Source organism: Puntigrus tetrazona, chromosome 25 (genome assembly GCF_018831695.1).
Source record: "Puntigrus tetrazona isolate hp1 chromosome 25, ASM1883169v1, whole genome shotgun sequence".
NCBI lineage: Eukaryota > Metazoa > Chordata > Actinopteri > Cypriniformes > Cyprinidae > Puntigrus > Puntigrus tetrazona.
In genome coordinates, this window is record NC_056723.1 from 7,738,294 (window position 1) to 7,751,179 (window position 12,886).

Genomic DNA, 12,886 nt, shown 5'->3' on the forward strand with positions numbered 1-12,886 from the left:
CAATAGAGCTGCTCTTTATTATTCCTTTTTTGAAGCTGTCAACTGTCTGTCATCCCAGAATTGATTTTGTTTTCTTCTATCTTGTCCATTTATTTTACAGCTCTTTTGTGCTTTCAGGGCTTTTTCCACATGCTTGGTCTCCGTTCTGATACTGTTGGTTGATTTTACCTGACATGCTCATTCATCTTTTGAGGTGGTGCGGACGCTTTGTAACCCCAGTAAAGGTGAATCTGTCTGCAGGGACCCTTTGAACTGATTTGCTTTGTGGCAGTTTTTTTTTTTTTCCAGCTTTTAGCAAATTAACTTCAGGGGATCATTCAATGATCTCCGAAGATTTGATGTGCACCGTGCTTGTTTGATTTGAAAGAAATAGTTCACTCGGGTAAATGAATTCTGCCATCATTCACTAACCCTCATGTTAATCTAAACCTTACATTTTTTGTTTTCAGTGATGATTTGAGGTGTTTAGCACAATGTTCATGCTGTTATTTTTGATACAATGAAAATAAATAGTGACAAGAGGCTGTCAAGCTCTAAAATCCTCATAAAAGTATCATACAAACTGCCTTGCAGTGTAGTAAGTCGTATAGATGTATTTTATGATGCTTTTATGATACATTGTGTTCATAGCCCCTGGTTGCCATTCACAATTTTACAGAAAGGAAAAGAACATTATAGGCATTTTTCATTTTTGGATGCACTTTTCCTTTAGCACGTTTACATTTGTATTACAATATATATGATCATTTTAAAGCTTTTAGCATGAAATTGTATTTCAGACTTCTTCAGCGCACAATTTTCCCTGCTATTCGCCTCGAGGAAGCAGCTTCCAGAAACACTGCAGCGCTACTGTAAAATCAGTCATCAAAGCTTTCTCCAAAAACCATCACAGTCATTTACTGTCATTTTTGGCAGGCATCATTTCACCATTAGGCACATCGCTTTCGGGAAAGCAATCGCAGGACATTTTCAGTAGAAAAGAGCCATGCGGATAAATATTTCAGCCGTAGATCACGCTGCTGCAGTCTCTTCTTGAATGCCAAACTGCGACAATAGACAGGAGTCAGTAATACGTATTCAACAACATTGCAGAAAAGCGTTCTTTTGTAAGTATAGACCAGCTCACTTTCCTCAGTTTTTCATTGGAATTTCAAACCTGACCTTAAAATAAGGGGGGAAATAATCCTATAATGAGCTAATGCTTATAATAGGCTAAAACCAAATAGCTTTGCATTAAGCCAGAAATATCACTTTACTGATAAATTATACTATTATCTTGTTTACAACTGCTTGTTCAATGGCTCTCCCTTTAAAACTGAAGTACGGTAGCGCTACAAAGTCAAAAGGTTGGTAATTTTCTTTCCTGTAGCTGGCTCGTGGACAGAGATGTAATCTTTTTCTAGTCTTTTTTTTTTTTTTTTTTTTTATTATTGCCAGGCCACAGAATTCAAATCATCTTTTTCCCCCGTCTTTTTTTTATGATGATTAAAATATGTAATTTTCGTTTCTCCCAGAGTCCCCTGGTGAATTTTGACCTTGAGCTTACTGTCCACATTTTCACAGACACGTTCAATTTGGAATAAAAATTTGGAATAGCATTATAACATGCTTCACTTAGTTAATGAGGTGGATGTCGTGATTACAGAGTGTCATAAAACCGACTCTAGGAAAGTCAGACTGTTTTCAAGCTTTGGAAGATCTCAGACGATGGGAAACGGGAGGTTTGGAGGCAATTTCTTAGCGTTTGTTGTCCCAACTTAGCTGTTATGTCATTATGAATCTTATTATCATCTCATTTTGGAGATGATATATTTATCCCACAATCTATCAAAAGCACAGTGTGAGGCAAATGGCAAAGTGAATGAATTGTGCGTTAGAATTAAGCATTCCCCGAAGAGGACGGGATGCTTAATGCTTTATGAGCACTAAGATGTACATAACTGCGAAATATCCATTTGTGCTAACAGTATGGAAGTCTCTATTTACATGCTAAATACGCTGTGAGAAACTTTGTGTCGTATAGGTGGGTGTTTGCTTGTGCCTCTTAGCAGGCTCTGTTAATTAGTGTCTGTATGCGTTAATTAAACATTGCAGCATTGATATGAATTTGATGTTTAGTTTTTGTTGAACCATTAAACATGAAGTGCTTCTTTCTTTTAAAATGTGTTAATTGTCAGCTGAGGCTGTGAAGCGTCTACTGTCATGACCGGTTTTCGGTCTATTTCCCTGTGATATACAGTGATGCTGCCAAAATACTGTATTCTAGTTGTGAAATGAGCAATGAGCAATTTTTAATATCATTTAAAGCTAAAATGTGGGATTTCTGTGCCATTTGTGAAATGTGTTTGAAAGAAGCCTCTTATGCTTACCAAGGTTGCATTTCCTTTTAAAAAGTTGTACATTTAATTTATACCAAGTGTTCAAATCTATTAACACTTATGACTTATCACTTAAGACTTATGATATAAAAATTATAATGAAACTATATTTGTTAATGCTTGTGCATTATGCACACTTAAGTATATGTTTAGTTGCATTTCAGCATTACTTCTGCACAATTAAAGTGCGTTAATACAAAATTACAATTGCATGGTATTTTTTATTAAGTGCTTAAATATGTAAATGGATTTGTTATATACTTAGCATCAAATACATGTACTGAAAACACATTTTACTAAATGTTTTTCACTACATAGGATCAAGCTAACATAGGAGAGTTAATTTTGACACTGAAAAACTGTACACCCTTCGGCTTCAACTTAATTGATTTGATGCTAATTCCTAATAAAGATACTATATTTTTTTCTTCCTGAGTTCCCCAGAAAAGAATTGCAACTGATTTGCATTCTTTTGAAAGTGTTAATGACAGCAATTTTGAATTTGAATGTATGCACATTGTGTTAGCCTGAGATAAGTTTCTAGCACAGAAACCCTCAGAGTTCCTCATTAGCAGTGCAGGTCATCAACAAAACAACAAATTTCTACCATTTCGCTGTTCAAACCAGCAATTAAAGATGAAGTCAGTCCCCATGGAAACTATATTTAGAGTAGACAAACTCATTCTCGCCTATCTGTTTGATTTAACTTCTCACTCCTCTCTTGGATATGTCTTGCCAGATCCAACGAAAGACCACTTTAGAATAAAAAGCACCAAAGGGAAAATAAAGAGTTTTGTGACCATTTGCGACTCGAGCTGCAATGACAATATTCCTAAAGCCTAATTCTCACAGGCTGAGCTTGGGGGGCTTTGGATGGCATCCATAGGATTCTTCCACACCATCCCAAAACTTCTGCTCGCTGGTCCCATTGTCCGTTTCAGAGCTACGAGGCCCTGCAAACGGTCATACTGTTTAGAAAGATGTTTCAGTTCTTTAACCGAGAACAATTGTCTTGTTTCATCAGACTGGCAGGTTTCAGGTTGCCTGTCAGCTTTGCTTTGGATGCCGCTCTGAGACATCAGCGTATGAAAAACAAAGCTAATGCTTCTTCTGGCGGTGGTTCCAGCAAGCATTACTGATGTACAAAAAGAACAGCGGTCCAGCAAATTGTTTCAAGGCTTTCTGTAAACAACGTAAAGTGCTTTAATGTGTGTTTAGGAATCAACTGGAGGAGTAGGACTACAGTTTGTTTCTATCTGTCATGTTGTTTTTTGCATCTAGCCCAGGAAGAAGAATTGAAGTTTGTAGTAGCTAAAGGGAATCTCACCAAACACATGAATAAGTCACAGCATAAGGGACCCGGTTCTCACAGTATAAAAAGCTATGGGGCCAAACATTCTATCATTTGGAATTTCTCCAAAACGTCCTCTAGACTTTGACGTCAAAGCTTTGTTTTCATAAGTAGGCTACTAATGCACACCCCCTTCGTTTTATAACCCTAGTGTTCTGAGGGTTTAGGAGCCTTAAGTTGGGACTTTGGCTGTGCAAGCACAAAATGAACCCTCTATTGATGTGCACACAACTTCTATCATTCTGTCATTTCTACTTCGGTGTGTGTGTGGCAACCTGCGTAAGCACCGCGGTCCAAAGGTGCTCAGGTCATGTGTTTCAGTAATCCTTGGGATCATGGCGGAATGTGAAACATCTGGGGTGGACTTTGCTGTGATAGCAGGGACTCAAAGCCTAAGAGCTCCATACAAAGCTCTGTGTCGGAGCTTAGGGTTGGCAGTCGCGTCTCCCAAGCACCCCCAGGTGTTTCCAAAGCTCCTCTTCTAATCCTGAGAACCTCCAATGCACATCCCCAACAACAACCTCCCTGAAAACACCTACCAGTGTTGGGGAAGCTTCTGAGGTACTGTTTTTCCAGGCTGTAAGTTTAAGCTGCTTAAGGTTTAAGTAGTTCAACTACAGAGAAAGTACATTTTGCGTGCTTTTATGTTTCATTTCTTACTCCAGGAAGTGTCTTTATTAATGAGATTGAATCAGTCATTCAGCCGATTCATTTGAATGAATCAAGTGTCTTTATGAGGGAGTCATTGAATCATTTACTCAACTGATTTGATCAAAAATATGAATTAAGTTAGTTTTTGTTTTCTTTGCGCTCAATGAGTATTCTTACTGCAATGTCCTTACTACATTTATGGGCCTTGAACATGTAATTTGCGTTGATGTCTATGCAGGGTCAGAAAGCTCTTCAATTTAATAGAAAATATCTTAATTTGTGTTCCAAAGATGAACAATGGTCTTACGGATTTGGAATGAAATGAGGATGAGTAATTAATGGCAGAATTGAAGTTTAAGGTGAACTATCCCCTAATCCTCTTTAATGTTCATTGCTTGAGTGCTTGCAAACATTCTATGAGTTTCTGTTTTTTTGAAAATAAATGTATTTTAATGAGTTAATCATACAGTGTTTAATCATTTTAATATTTTAATGATTCTTCAGAGCTTATTTTAAATAATCACACAATAACCGCTTAATTTACATACAAATAAGATGATTTACAAAAAATTAATTACACCGTAGCACTACATACAAATCATTAAAATATTTTTAATCGAATGAACCAATGCATACTTTACTATGTGAGACTTCGTTTGAGGAGATGTAATGCTTTGCCAAAACATAGAAAAATAACATTTATTCTTTTATATTGTCAGACCTCTGAAGCATTTTGTGGTAATAGAGAGGTCTGTGGATATATAATTAGCAGTGACACAGTCTGGATGTAGAGGTCAATGGAGCGATGCTGATTGGGTGTATTACATGGATATGGAGCTGTGCTTTCTTTGACAGCGATGTGATACCTTGCTGCAACTCAGGAAAAGATTATCACTTGAGCCGCTCCTGGTGGCTACATGTACAGATGAAATTTGACTTTACTAATTTCCCGTGTAAATTAGAGAATGAACGGGAAAGAGAATGAAAGATGATTGTGTGATATAGATAGAGAGACTGATTCCAGTTCATTATTACCAGGTGATAATTAGGTCCAATCTTCAACTATAATAAGAAGCGATAGAAATGGCAAGCGACTAATGACAAGGGTTTCTAGAGCCTCTTTTCGAGAGGGGTTTACAGTGGAAACAGTAGATGGATGGATGGATGGATGGATGGATGGATTTTTTGGGGCGCTCCATTAGAAGCCTGCTAGACCTCTTTGTGTGAGATGAGGCAGGACCGCCTACCATGTCCTCCTTCACTTTTGTCTGAACCCCACTTCTGCGTTTCAGAGGAAATTGCTGCGAACCATTCGGCCCCAAGTCTCCCAAGTCTGTCAAGCGAAAAAAGCAAACGCTAAGCACTCACATCTGACATGTTACAGGATGTGCTCTCATTTTTTTCCATCTCTGAAGCAACGGACTTTAAAGGGAATCTTAGCTACCATACAACCCTTCAAAGCCTACAGCCTTTCTTTGACTACTTGAATTGAAAAATAGACATTTAAAATTGGGCTACAGCTCTTACCATGCTGAGGGGGGGGAAAAGACATTCTAAGCCAATTTTATTGAAAAAAATATATTTTTGTTTACTATTCCAAAGCTTTCAACTTTCTGGAATACAAGAAATGCATTTTCTATTAATACATACTTATGTAATGTCAAACCAAAAAGTATAGCAAGAGAGTTTGATTAATGCATATTTTTGAGGTTAAATAATCCTATTCATTTGTTATTAATGTGGTTGCAGTAGTAGATTGTGCTTTCACACTGAGCAAGTTCTTGTCTTGTAGTATCAGAATGACTTTGTATTTCAGCTCAAAATGAGTGAGAAGTGATTCATGTCATAATTCATACCAGGACAGTTTAAGGTATATTATAATGTATTTATATCGTGAATATTTGTCATAATGTCAGTTATTTTAAGATAGTGCACCTTTCTCTCCATGTAATGCACTTCTTACAGAAAATTGAAACATAATATTGAATATTTAAATATGTTATGTAAATAAATAGAACAATTTGCATATAAATCTTGGTAACACTTTATTTTAGGGTGTTCTTGTTACTTACATGCAAGTAATCCTAATCATAACCCTAAAAATATAGTACTTTTAGATAACTATTATACCTCAGTGCTTAAAAGTATAATTACTTTGTAACAATGACACCTTAAAATAAGGTGTAACCTAACTCTTCATCTTAGATTATGGTTTTTGTAAATATCTTAATTGATAATCAATTAAATAAAGTATAAACAATACAGTTACAATCACATTACATTTAAATGACATTTAATTACATTTGAAGTTGTAATTATTGCATTTAAATTGTTACATTTATTGACATTATAGAATATGTTCAACTCTAAAAAGCCATGCATATTATTGCCTTTGTATTTCAAATGTTTTATGCACACCAGATATTTATAGTGTAATATAAAGGGTCAAATAGAGCCGCAGCGAATGACCGAAATATAACCCTATTGTTCCTACAGAAATTAGCATGCCGAGAACCATAGCAGTGGCGTATAGATGTACATAAAAGACAGGCTGGCGATATTTCAAGATTCAGTGGACACACATGGTGTTTCACAATGTTCATTCTCCAGAGGAACAAGAACTAGACTCTCCATTCCAGCATCCAAAGAATGTAAAAGAATGGCTAGCGTTCCCATATTGAGATTCAGAGGGTACGTCCAGGTCCCTCGACTCCCTCTAAGTCGGTACAGTCTTCATAACCCGGCACTTGGACAAAACACAATAAAGCCACATTATGCGATGCACTTTCTTTAATTCATGAGGGATCCCTCATAAATCCGTTTTCAATAATGGCCCTTTTTCCCTGCCTTGTTTTCCCTATGTAAATGAGACCTCGGCGGGAATGGGCCGACTGACAGTAATCTTCCGTAATTTGGTTTGCGCGGCTCTGTGCTAACGCTCTGGGAGGCCTGAAAGAACACATATCATTCAGAGGGAGGTCAGACAGTGCACAAAACAAACTGACAAGGCCAAAGCTGACTGACAGCTGAGAAGCCTGCATACTCAAAAGGCCAGCCAAGACAGCGAAAGATTAAAAAAAGAGAGCTGTTACGATTCTAGGGTGCGTGTCTGAAGAGCTGATGCTTGTTTGAATGGACTGTGTTTGTGATTGATGACAGGTCGACACACCTGTTACACGCTCGCGTCATTCCTGCATTTTAAGCAGATGTGGGAAAATTAAGCTTCTTGGTCATGGCATTTTTTTTTTCAGAATTTAATATTTAAAAGGCGCTTACTGTAGGTGTTTTTATAGCTTTTATTAACTGTGTCATTCCATGTCAACTCAACCAGAGGTCCCTGGCTAACATTTTTGATTTTGATAGTATTTATTCTGAAGACAGATAGACTTGTATAGTAATAGTCAAAATATTAAATGCCGTGGGTGAACAGAGTCAGCTGTATAATCATAACTGTTTCTTTGCATGATTTATTGTTGCATATTATAAAAAGGCAATATCTTGTCTTCGTAAAAGAAATGTACAATAAATAGGTAATTTATTTTATTAATGGTAGTTTGTTAGTTGTGTGTGTGTTTATTGCAGTTAGTTTAGTTTTATAAAGCTATAAAATATATATGAAAATATCTCTATATCTCTCTTTTTTTTTTATATATATATATATATATATATATATATATATATATATATATATATATATATATATATATATATATATATATACACACACATAAATAATATATGTGTCTGTGTGTGTTCTGTGTATATGTATTTTATTAATATAAATACACACCCAAACCATATATTGATATTTTTGTCATCTCTCCGGTATTGGTCCCAAAAAACATACTTCTATAGTGCCGTATCTTAAGAAGCAAAAAAAGATCTTTTGTTCTTGTTAGTTTAAACTGTATCGACCATTACAGATCACTGTTTGCCTCCCAGCAGAACTCCCATCCCTGCCCATAATAGTCCCTCTGCGGTCCTGTCAGACTCAGAGATGATTGGCTGTAGAGCTTCGAGACGAATGAGGGGAGAGTGACAGGTGGTGGAAGACAGACTTCAACTCTGTGAAAAGGGAAGATATGGACAGAGGAGATTGCAAAGGTCTTTCATTTGGACGGTTTTGAAACATGCCTCACTGGATTCTTCTCTGAAAGTAATGGAAGGAAAGGACCTAGGTATTTTTGAGTTAAAAAGTTACAATACTAGAAAAAATTCTGCAAATGAAATAACTGGAGAAGACATTTTAGCATTCACTATCACTTCGGTTTCAAGAATGAAACGGTGCATTAACACTAAATCAAGTGTGACAGTCTAAATAAAAATGTGAAATGATTCGTCCAAATGAAGTCCGTTGCTCAAACTGAAATGTTTCCTGAAATGTCTAGATCAATTGCTGGATTCTGTTTTAAATCCAGGTTTTGGGGACTGAGCTGTTTGGTTTGGAGCCACATCTGTCGGGTCAGCAGGTCCATCGCAGCTCTTTTTTCAGTCGGTCTTGAAAAACATGAGGGATGAAAGCTGCACGTCAAAGAAACAGACTTTCTCCGAGGTGTCAAATGTCTTTAAGGTAGTGATGGCACTTCAGTTGTGCTGCGTCTTCAGTTTCTGAGCCGTGCCAGATGCTGGGGTGGAAACATGTACATAACAACCAACTGCTTCCTTTTAATAAGAACATTACTTTTACCCTAAATGCCTCCTCCATTAACTGATCCATATTTTTATACAGTTATGGCTTTTTGAAGTGATTTTGCTTAATGGAATCACAAAATACGAATACAACTGGTTTCAGTTTAAAAAATAAGATTTTTACCTACTCACCTGCATTTATTTGAACACATATACAGCAGAAAATTGTGAAATATTATTTAAATTTAAAGTAGCTGTTTTTATTGTAATGTATGCTTAAATATAATTTATTCCTGTGAGGTAAATGCTTAATTTTCTTTATCGCACGATCCTTCAGAAATCATTCTAATACACTGATTTGCTGCACAAGACGATTTTATATCATTATCAGTATATTTTATGGAATTCATAACACTTGAAATAGAAAATAGGAACCTTATGTAACATTCTAAATATCATCACTGTCACTTTTGATAAATTGAATGCATCCTCACTGAATAAAAGTACTAATTTTCGGGTGGGTGTTGCATGATGTTGATGAGGATTGTATGTATAATGCAAGAAGTGTACCTGAAGTATACTTGCAAAATAGTTCCACTTTACCTCAATCAAACATACTTCAGTATATCTTAAGCACTACTACAATGAAAGCGTATTAAGTACTAAATTAATATACCTCTATACTACAAGTACAATTGCAGGGTTTCTTTAATATTTAGCACACAAACATCTAAATATATTTATAGTATACTTAGCACAAAATAAATGCATTTCAGATTTATTTTTGGGTATATTTTAGCTAGCCACTGATACATCTAAATATAGACAGAATTTTTGAAGGGAGATGTTTTTCATCTTTTCGCTCTGCTTTGCACAGGTGTTAATGAAGCACCTCCGGGCATGACAGTATGGAGCGTATTTGTTTGCACGTGTGTATTCCTGGGGTTGTCTTTGTGGTCAGGATCAGACAGATATCATCACCGTCCACTGGTGGGCCTGTTGTCAGATCTGTTCTCCTGAGCTGCAGGGTTTGACGGATCTTAGATCACTCTCTCTCAGCTCTGTACTCATTAGGCTGCTTTGTGAACAGACGTCGGCTGATTTATGTGAGTCGGGTTTCATTAATTATGCCGTGTGTCATTCAAGCAGATTAGTTATTTTTAACTTTTCCACTGGATTGTCAATTTGAAAACGAATAGTTGAATATACTTTTTTGTTGTTAATTAAAGGGACAGTTCACCCAAAAATGACATTTTTGTCATCGCTTATTCACATTCGTGTCATTCCAAAATTGCAAGACTGTTGAACACACAAAAAAAGATTATTTTGGAAATGATATTGAATTAAAATTATTTGGCGCCAACATTCAGAGTTGAGCAAGAATTTTCATTTTTGGGTGAATTATCTTTTTAAACCCAATCAAAATGTCTGATGGTGTGCATATTCAAATAGGTGTCAGAGATCAAGTTTTAAATCATCCATATTCATGAAATAAGTACTTGAGCAATGATCCAGATGAGACGAATCATTTGGAGATAATGACAGTGACAGTAAGGAAACTCTAAGAAGCCAATTGACAGTTCTGCTAGAGAAGCAACAATGGGTTGTCACTTTCCTTATTAATTTACTCCAGGAATAATTAATGTATTTACATAGTAATTTATGCTAATTGGCTCTTGTGAAAAATGTTGAGCTCAAGCCTGTGGAGTGGTATAGAAGCACATTACTGGACATGAAGGGGTTTACTCTCGGCAGACGGTTTCCTTCCAAAGTGACTTTGAGAAAAGAAAGTTGGGGTTACATAAGTGGCAATTACCAAAGCAGGTAGCTAAGGTTAAATGACTGAATCCCACGTACGAATTAGAAGGTGATGCAATTACAAACAAAGTGCCGATTTTCAAGTCAAAAATTGCCTTTGTTGGAAAAAAAGTGCGGTGCAAAATTAATCTTTGTGATGGTTTGGTGAAGTAAGTGATTTTACTTATGCAAGTAGAAATAATTCAAAATGAAAGGTTGCTATTTCCAAGATAATGCATTTAAATTAATCATGCATTATTGCAAATAATGTAGCTGTAATAGTTCTATTCTCACTGATTGCAATCTCAAGGGTTTTTTAACAGTGATATTGTCAGAAAATGTGAGAAAAATCATATAAGTTTATCCAAAGACTTAAAAGATATAACTTTTTTATTATAAGTATATATTTCTATATTATTTCTAACAATAGATGAGCCTTCATAAGACTTTTATTTTCTTAAATGGATTGTGACTTTTTTGTTATTATATATTATATGATAACTGACATTATATAAATTAATATTATAGCATATATTATAGTATATATTTAGCAAACATTTACAGGTATATATTTATATTCATATAATTTATATATAAATATTTAATATATAAACTTAGCATATTTTTGTTAAATGTATAAATACATAATAAATGTATACAGATATATACAAACACATATATTATTTGAACAAAAACCTTTATTTTGGAAGTAATTAATTGTGATTAATATATATATATATATTTGATATGTAAATATATATATATACAACCAAATGTATAAACTTTAGACTTAAAACATTTTGTAATGTTTTCATTTTTAAAAATGTGTTGACCGATATGACAGTTTTTATAAATCATATAAGAATTTAAATTATAAATTAAATGTTATTTGTTTAACAAAAAGCAAGGAATTAATGAGTTTTTTTAATATTTATATTCTTATTTAAGAAATGCACTTGAGACTTGATATGAAATTTTTATTTTAGATTTCTGCTTTTTATTTTATCTCCCCCTTTCTGATGACCACAGAAATAAAAGCTGAATATGTTTGCAATACGTCTCTGACCATGTCACATAACTGAGGGCTACGTTTATATTTTATTTAGCCAAACTGAACATCACACTAACTAGCCTGCAGCTAATCTGTGGGATATTCACCGGCCTGACAATGAAGAATTGCCTCCGAACAGCTAGCGATAAGCCGCACGATTAGATATCTGATCTGCATGCTCATTACACGTCGAGGGATTGCTTCCTTAACGAGATTAAAACAATGAATATGCATCACGTAGCCCTTAGGGCCATTCATAAAAATGCATCCCAGTGTTAAACGTTTATTTTAATAACCTTTACCTCAACCCCCAAATGACAACAGCTCACCAAAACCCAACACCACACACCTGTTGTTTGTTAGATGTGACAAAACTCCAAATGAATTGCCCTCTGGTCCAACACGTATGCAATCAATATCATGTCGGCCATATGAATTAGCAATTATGTCTGAACTTTTCGCTCGGGGGCTCTGTGGCATGGCATTTGAAAAACAAAATGATTAAACACTGCTTTTTTTTTTTTTTTTTTTCTCCCAGTATAGCTTTTCTTTTCATTTTTGTTTAATCATTTTATTGAACGTAAAGCATGGCTGAGTTTTTAAAGTGGGAGGTATCGGACTGCTCTCATACAAGAGAAACTAATTACAAAACAAGATACAAAAACACTCACAGAAAATAAAGGTCTGCGGGGCTTCAGGATATGAAATCCGACGATTGTTTACCTGTGACTTCTGCTGTTTCTCCTGCACAATGCTTCGTGCTTGTAGTAGATGTTTTCTTTTTCACGTTCTTGACTGTAAGCTTCGGAGCCTCCGAATCCAAGAGAATGTATTCCCATCCGGGTTAATCTAGCCTGAGGTAGATGTACGTTATCCCGTCTGCGCTTATAAGCATGATGGAGACCGTTATGGCTTCTTCACGTCAAAGCAGATTAACTGGTAGTCGCTGCTGCTCTAGCACGTATAGGAAGTGATATCTTATCGCTCTTATCCTCCGTGCACGGCATAAACAGTCTCCCAACTGACGTC

At 35.6% G+C, this 12,886-nt stretch overlaps 1 protein-coding gene and 1 long non-coding RNA gene across 3 annotated transcripts in view; both read left to right on the forward strand.

The window, feature by feature from the left end:
• spon1b (spondin 1b) overlaps positions 1-12,886 on the forward strand; it is a 57,370-nt gene that overhangs the window by 15,104 nt on the left and 29,380 nt on the right. The gene's annotated exons all lie outside the window — the stretch shown is intronic.
• On the forward strand, positions 209-9,160 carry LOC122330972. The gene is made up of 3 exons (XR_006248105.1): positions 209-224; positions 8,326-8,558; positions 8,799-9,160. It is a non-coding gene; the product is annotated as an uncharacterized LOC122330972 (long non-coding RNA).